This window comes from Suricata suricatta, chromosome 13 (assembly GCF_006229205.1).
Source record: "Suricata suricatta isolate VVHF042 chromosome 13, meerkat_22Aug2017_6uvM2_HiC, whole genome shotgun sequence".
NCBI classification, from domain to species: Eukaryota; Metazoa; Chordata; class Mammalia; order Carnivora; family Herpestidae; genus Suricata; species Suricata suricatta.
In genome coordinates, this window is record NC_043712.1 from 64786717 (window position 1) to 64795070 (window position 8354).

The 8354-nt window shown below is 42.7% G+C and overlaps 1 long non-coding RNA gene across 1 annotated transcript; it reads right to left on the reverse strand.

Annotated features, from left to right (window-relative positions):
• Positions 1-4942: 4942 nt before the first annotated feature.
• On the reverse strand, positions 4943-7683 carry LOC115276267. Its single transcript, XR_003901870.1, has 3 exons — positions 7650-7683; positions 6394-6450; positions 4943-5045 (listed from the first exon to the last, which is right to left on the reverse strand). It is a non-coding gene; the product is annotated as an uncharacterized LOC115276267 (long non-coding RNA).
• Between the last annotated feature and the right edge of the window lie 671 nt (positions 7684-8354).

An 8354-nucleotide genomic window follows, 5' to 3' on the forward strand; every position in this document is an offset into this window, starting at 1 on the left:
CTACTCTTGGTTTTAGCTCAGATCATTATCTCATGGTTCATGGGTTCCAGCCCCATGCCAGGCTCTGCAGCTGGAAGCACAGACCTGCTTAGAACTCTGTTTCTCCCTCTCTCTCTGCCCTTCCCCTGCTGGTGTTGTCTCTGTCTTTCTCAAAATAAATACATAAACTTAAAAAAAAAAAAAAAGAAATTCCCTGGAAAAGAAATCATGTGTCCAATAGGGTAAAAGCATCAAGTTGAAATCACAGTTGATGTTTGGGGATGAGAACTGGGCGGGGAGGGCGGTGCAAGGAGTTAAGAATGCCATTCCGTAGAAAGGGAAAGAGGTTCTGAGGGAAGTAGTGAAAGTCGAGTAACAATTTGGGATATAGGTTCTTACACACACACACTTGTTTCAGCAAAGCTGCCATAGGATTTCTCCCAGGACATTTTCATTCCCCTAACTCTCACACTCGGCCAAGTTATGTGAACCAATGTACCCATTCATCTACTTTGAGCCTATGTATCTGATTCACACAGGTTCACAATGTTTTGCCAACTTTCCATGGAATTAATGAGTCTCTTGCCCTACAATGATTGATCTCAGTGCCCTGAACTCACCAGCGTCTTGGAGGGCACCGAGAGCCTTTGCCTTCAGTCCATCCAAACTACCCCAACCCTGCCACCGACGAACCATGTCCTGTCAGCGTCAGCAGTGAACTATTGGGGAGAGCTGGGGACACTCTGTTGTTTAATGTCACAGAACAGCAATCCTGACTTGAGTTCCCCAGACTGTCACTTTTTCCAGGTTTGCTTATGGCTCTATCACCACAAGAAGTATATAGTATTAAAATAAATAAATAAAAAAGCCAGGCTGCATGCACACTAAGACGGCTTTCACATCCCAAATGGCCTGTGGCAGAGTCAGCAACAGAACAAAAGACACATAAGGGTAGAGCCATTTTTCTTTCCAAGATCCCCTTTCCTTTTATGAAATTGGAAGCACAGTTGCTGGTTCAGTGGGAAGAGGTGGCAATTATCCCATCCACCTGGGTCCTAAGGCAGCACCCTTGGTGGTGACCCCTTGCCATCTCCATGGGCACAATTTTCCATCTCTCAAATGTTGCCCCTTCCAGTAAACCTTGTGTGGATGACTGATATCAGGAACCAGTTTCTGACTCCAGGAATACAATGTTCTCTTTGGAACTGTTTCCAAGATGAGGGAGCAATGCCAGTTATGAATCTGAGAACATGATCCAACAATACTCTTCAAAAAGACAAAATAACCATTTTCAGTCCAGCAAAAATGCATGCCTTCAGTTCAAGTGATTGATAAAAATGTACTATGTACTATTCTACACAGAACAAAATAAGCATATTTTTGTGCAAAAAAATGTTCAATGTTTTTTTTTGAGAGAGAGAGAGCATGAGAGAGGAGAGACAGGGAGAGAGGGAGACACAGAATCCGAAGCAGACTCCAGGCTCTGAGCTGTCAGCACAGAGCCCGACATGGGGCTTGAACTTTCAAGCTTGTGAGATCATGACCTGAGATGAAGTTGAAGGCTTAACCGACTGACATATTTTTAAAGATGAAGTACATTGGAATCCCTGCTAGCAACTTATTTTCAGCTACTCCTGTAACAGAACCGCCACAGATTCACATTATAAAGCTAGTATTAGTTAATTAATATATTATTGTTAAAAACTTTAAGGAAGTTTAAGAGGCTCTTCAAAGACACAATATTATTATTCATGCTTCATCTCACTACTTTCCTCCACTAAAATTAAATACCAAGATGGCAATGGTAAAATTAAAGCATCCTAATTAGATGCCACAAAAGAACTGTGCCACATGGCCAGAACTCATTTCTTTTTATATGTAAATACAATTTAATTTTGGATGTCTGCTTTTAATTGTATATTTCCCCTTATAAAATTTTAATTAAGTAACATGATACTGACAAATAAAACATGTTTTCTCATCTCTAGACTAATTTAATAAGCTAAAAGGGTAGAGGAGGAGAAAAATCCCTGGGTCTAAGGTGAAAGGAAATGTGGCAAAGTCATTACTGGACAGCTAGGGTAGAATCTCACTAGCTCTGTGACTTTAGACTAGTTACTAAACATCTCTGTTATTCACTGTCCTCATCTATAAAGTGGAAAGAATAATAGTAGGATCTCTTTCATAGAAGCTTTGTGAGGATTTAAGAAATTAATATGTGTGGGGGCGCCTGGGTGGCTCAATTGGTTAAGTGTCGGGCTTCGATTCATGTCATGATCTCATGGTTCGTGGGTTTGAGCCCCATATTGGGCTTTGTGCTGACAGCTCAGAGCCTGGAGCCTCCTTTGGATTCTGTGTCTCCCTCTCTCTGCCCCTCTCCAGCTCACACTTTGTCTCTCAAAAATGGATAAATGTTAAAAAAATTGTTAATAAAATAGGAAAGAAATGAATATGTCTAAGCTTAGAACAGGAAACACATAGTAAGCACAGATTAAATATTAGTTGCTCTTGTAACTTAATGGAACTTTCAGCCACTCACTGGACTTTTCCTTTTGACTACACCTCAAAATCGATATACCTAGAAAGGTAGCACTCTTCAGAGCAGCTCCTTCTTTCAGTTTCCTTGGAAATAAACTGCCCCAGGCAGTGGTGCCACTATCTAATAACCACAGAAGCGTCACCAACATATTTGATTCCTCCTGCCTCTGCTCTCTCCAGCTGCCACACTGTCACCGCATCACTTCCCTCTCCATTCCAGCTGTGACATTGTGATATATGTTTTTTGTCCCTGGTTCCCTGGTTCCTGGCACAAAGCTCTTGAGACCCATAGAATTACCTAAGCCATGGGGCAAGAGGATCATCTTTCGTTATTCATACTTAGCCTCTTTCAATCATTCCCAAGTTATTCAAATGAGCTGATTCTTGGGAGATGGGGGGAGGGAGTGGGGAAGTGTTGCCAGATAAATAACACTTGAGAAAAGCAGGCAAGAACTTTAGTCCCACCACCCCCAGCCTCTGGGGAAGGTGAAAGAACTGGGGATTGGGTTAATCATCAATGGTCAATGATTTAATCAACAAAGCTTATGCAACAGAGCCTCCATAATAACCCAGACAAAGAAATTTGGAGAGTCTCAAGGTTGGTGAATATACCCATCTGCTAGGAGGGTCATGCATCCCCAGGACAGAAATTCCCACATTTAGGATACTGTTGCCACGCGTCCACATCATCCTACTCAGAATGGGCTGCTCACTGACCTGTGTGCTGTGTGGCACTTCTAGTGCAAGAAGCAGAGCCTCACTCAAGGTTGACCCAGTTGATGGGGGCCTGCCTGTAGGGAAGAGCTAGGCCAGGACATCATTCATCTCAGCCATCAATGTGGCTTGGCCTCCTTCCCAGGAAGGTGGGAGGCCAACAATGGGGACACACTTACACTAAAAAATCACTTGTGGCTTATCTGATACTCAAATTCAACTGGGTGTCCTCTTTTACTTTGTTGTTCTTACTATTTTGTTTTTATGTTTGCTAAATCTCACAGTCCTACCTCACACACAACCTGGAAGATATCAAAGGTCTTCCATTTACAATGGCAGCCAGCTTATCTCAACAGGAGATCCCAATGTCCAGTGCCTCAGCTGTGGGGGTGTAATGTGAATACAGGCAGCAGGACTTCTGTATGATGATCTATGGCAACTGATCCTGGCCTCAACTGTTGAGAGATCACTCCAGTGAGCAGTGGAAACTGTTATAAACTGGTGTGCACTGCGCATACCCTAACTAATGGAAGTAGTTACTACTCACGTCCATCTACTAGTGCCATAGATATGACAGAAATGCTCAAAAAATTCCCAAATGTTTTAAAGTTTTCTATTTGAAAACTTTTGATATTTCAGTGCTAATAACTAATTTAATAATAAAACATCATTTTAGCTACCCTGTGTAGATGGACAGAATTAAAAAAAAAGTGTAATGTTCACACCAGCTGGCCTGCAGGTCACATCTGCTCTATAACAATTCTAGAGGTCAGTCTTCAACCAGGAAGCAGCATCCATTGCCCCAGCCAAGGTCTGCCATGACAGTGGTTCAGCTGCAATTCTGCTCTTGACCAGTGGACTCCTTTGGTACATCTGATTTAAACTCTCTGAAAGAGAGGACCTGATCTGGTTGGCTAGTCACCTTGCAGCTCAGAGCACTCTACTTGGTCCCTGGTCAGCCTAAGGAGGGGAACTCTCTAGTTTAATCAGCTGTACTCTGGGAGGAGAATTACAAGGTCCAGACCCTTCACATTCCTCTTGTTCTTTGTACACCAGTCATACTGGCCTTCTTTCGGTTCCTCTTTCTGCTGTCTCTTGTCCCACCACAGAGCTCCCTTACATGCCTTCTCTGTGGTCATGCCTCCTCTCCCTTCTCCCCAAATTAACACTTTCACACACTTCAGATCTCTTCTTTGGGGAATCCTTCCCTGACTTCTCTGAATAGGTCAAAGACCACCCTCTATAACCCTATGCCACCCAGCCCCCAGTGAAGGTATTCAAAGCATTTATTTACTGGCAATGTGCAGACATCAGCCAAAAGAACATATACCCCAGAATGGACTCTGGAACAAGAAATGGGAAGCTTCCTGCTGTGCCAGGAATTGACTGTTGAGTGCTAACACATGGTGGGGAGCAGTCCTGGAGGTGCTGGAGACAGATCTGAGGGGCCTAGGCCACAAAGGAGAGGGCGCTCACGGGGCTCAAGGCAGTAGCTATATTGCTGTTTTAATGCTCTATTGTTGTATAACAAACCTCCCCCAAACTTAATAACTTACCATAACCACTTATTCTTATTTTGCAATCTGCACTGGCTTCCTCTGGGTGGTTTTTGTGCTCCATGGAGTGTCCACTGGGATAAGAATGTCTGAGAGGAGATGGCTTCTTCAGTCATGTTTGAGGTCTTAGCTGGGAAGGCTGAAGAGCTGGGACCTGGCTGAACACCACCCTCTCCAAGCGGCCTCTCCCCACTGCCAGCGTGGTTTCCTCACAGCACTGTGGTCTCAGCACATTGGTTTTTTTCTGTGGCAGATAACCTGGAAAGGGGAGAGGAAGAAACCACCAGTTCTCTTAAAGCTTTGGCCCAAAAAAGTCTCATAGATCCCTTCACAGCATTCTCAGGCTCAAAGCGATTTCCAAAGCCAGCCCAGTTCAAGGAAAGGACAAGACTTCACCTTTTGATGGGTGAAAAAGCACTTGTGTATGCAGAAAGAAGGACAGGATCGTGGCCATCTGAGGAGAATGTCCTATGGACACATTTAAATATCTTCACACTGACACAGCAGTATATGTGCATAGTGGCTGAACATCGGCCAAGTCTGTGCTCCCATTTAGGGGACTATTACAATTTTACATTTGTGTGTGATTTATTTGATGAGAGTCTCCAAGATGGTAGGAACTGTGACTGTGTGTGCTTTAGTGTCAGGCACAATATCTGTCACATGTTGAATGAATGAATGAATATCCCCTTTAAGAAACATCAACAACAATCATCACTGAGCTGCTTCAGTGACTGAAATGCTTCAAACTTCGTGTGGTGAAAATTTGATGAAGGTTTTTTTTAAGGGGGTTGGGAACAGAAAGTTTAGTGTCAGAGTTCTCCCTGTCAGAAGAACTAGTTTTGCTTAAAGGCACTAAAATGCATGTTTTGGCACTGATACCAGGTGTGTGTGGGAGGCAGGAGTTAGGAAAAAACTGAAAGGGGAAAGAAAGATTTAATACAATAGGTTTCTCCCTCCCCTGTTTTATGAATGTTCTTTGCACCCTGCACAGATCCCCTACCACTGATAAGACCATCAATAAGGGGAGCCACCCACCATGAGGACTTGATGAGCCACCTCCCAGGAAGGCTCTCCCTAGGCAAGAATGAATGCCTTTTTCCAGTTTGGAATGCTTAGCGTGAGGTAAAGGTTTTATTTGGGCGGCAGCCGGGAGTAAAAGAAAAAAACAGGAGTCAGAAAACTGGGTTCCCACCCACCTTTGCCACACTCTAAAGAATAACCCAACACTGGCAGAGGGCTCAGCTACTTCAGATCTCAACTCCTCTTGACCAGCTTCATTTAGTCATGCTATGCCCCTACTGGGACGCGACAGTCCCACCCTTCCAAACTCCTTGTCTTCAGCAGTAATGTCCATTCGGCCCCTGCTCATCTGCTACATCTATTTGCTTACCAGACATTATAGCATTTCCTCCAGGGCCTTATGCCTCCTGTCTCTATTTTGCTCCCAAGTCCAGATCCTTCTAGAAACCAACTTTGGTTTGGCTCCTCCAATCCCTGGTTGCAGACTCTCCTCAATTCACTGCTCCTAATGATGCCTGACTCTCCTTATGTTATGCCAGCATACCCTGGTGGTTGTCTACATGGAAGGCAGAGGTAGACTTACCCTTTACCATGAAGCCATTGAAGCTGAAGCTCACAGGCCACTCACTTGGCTGGGCTCCTTTCCAAAGCCAAAAAAAAAAAAAAAAAAAAAGGAAGATCTCACCTTCAAGATTACCTCTGTAAGATTTTTCACCACCAGAATGCCAGTAGGTAGTTTATGGTGTACCAATGGGGAAATTAGGTTGAGAATACACTTAGATTGTGTTTACTAGAATAGGTTTATGTGGCTCACTTCAAGTTAAATTGGCAATGGTTAAAAGAGAATAGTGAGGTTTAGGAACCATTTGGATTACACCCAGCATATTATTTTTTTTAAGCAGCAACATATTAAGAAGAAAAGATAAATTGAGGATTAAAGTAATGAAGAGCCTCTGGGGATTATTTGAAATGTGATTAATAGTTCAAACCATGTAGACGCATTGGAAACAATTTTACTATCTTAATAATTTGGCACCAAAGACTAACAACAAATTTAGCACAAAACTCATAAGACACATCAATGAGGACATTGAAAACGGACTCTTTTACGAGTATCATGAATGGAAAGAGTGTTTGAGATCAGCCAACACATAAAGACAACTTGAAATACCTGGAGATCTTACAATTCATTTATAAAAGAAACTGAATGGTGGTTTCTTCAATTTTGGTAGCAACCCTAAATCTTTACATGACATTACCAATAAGCAAGTTGTCAAACTGAAAGAAATTTTTATAAACTACCAATTAAAAAAACTTTTTGATCCACCATATTGAGAAAAAACTGAATGGTCATTCTATTGTTGCTAAATAAAATGATAAACAAATTCACTGTTGGGTGAAGAGGCTTTGGAAGAAAGCATTTCAAAGGGATGTGCCAGGCAGTTACTTAAAATTTTACTATTTGTTTATTTTTTTTTAATTTTTTACAGAGAGTGTGAGTGGGGGAGAGGGGCAGAAGGGGGTTGGGAGAGAATCCCAAACAGGCTCCACACTTAGCATGGGGCCCCACACAGGGTTTGACCGCACAACCCTAAAATCGTGACCTGAGCCAAAATCAAGAGTCAGATGCTCAACCAACTAAACCACCCAGGCGCCCCAAGAATGTTATGATGTTTATTTTTTATTCTTAATTTTGTTTTCATAATTTTGCATGCCTTTTCTTAAAGAGAGATTTCAAAGTATATAATCATCAAGCCACATAACCTCTGATCTACCTTGCCAATAGCCAATACTCCTTCCTCTCTCCAAAGAGAGCACAAATTTTGTTCTGAGACCCACCTTCTTCTCTGTAACCCTGGATCTCAAGGGAGATGTTTCCAGCCCCAGTCCCATGAGGTTGCATTTCTTCTGCCAGCAATCGCCTTAGTCATACACATGTGATGCAGTTCTGACCAATGAATAAGAATAAAACTGTAATGGGAATTTGGGGAAAGATTTACTCCTTTGATTAAGGGCAGCAAAAAGCCAATCGGATAGGACGCTCTATCTTTGTCATCCAGACGTGGTTAAGTTTGGATGTGACACCTGGAGCTTTAGCAGTCATCTTATGACCGTGAGAAGAGCCAGCCTCAGAACAAGCTATCAGAGAACAGCAGAAGGAATAGACCCAACCCAGGCCCTGATTTCAGACTCCTAAGTGAAATCATATTATAGTTTCCTCTTCATTAAAGCTAATTGAATCAGTTTTTCTATCACTTGCATCCCAAGCCATCTGATACACTTACTTTCATAGCTTTCTATTACCTCCAGCAACTCTCTTTTAAAGTGATTTTCCTGGGGGGCCTCGGGTGGTTCAGTCTGTTAAGCATCCAACTGTTTATTTTGGCTCAGATCATGATCTCATACTCTGTGAGACTGATCCCCTTGTCAGGTCCAGGAGCAGCCAGATCCCTTGGTATCACTGGTCTTCCAGTGATGACATCTTTAGTCAAGTAACGTCCTACCTTTCTTCCCTTTCACTCTGTGGTAAGATGCTTCTTAGAA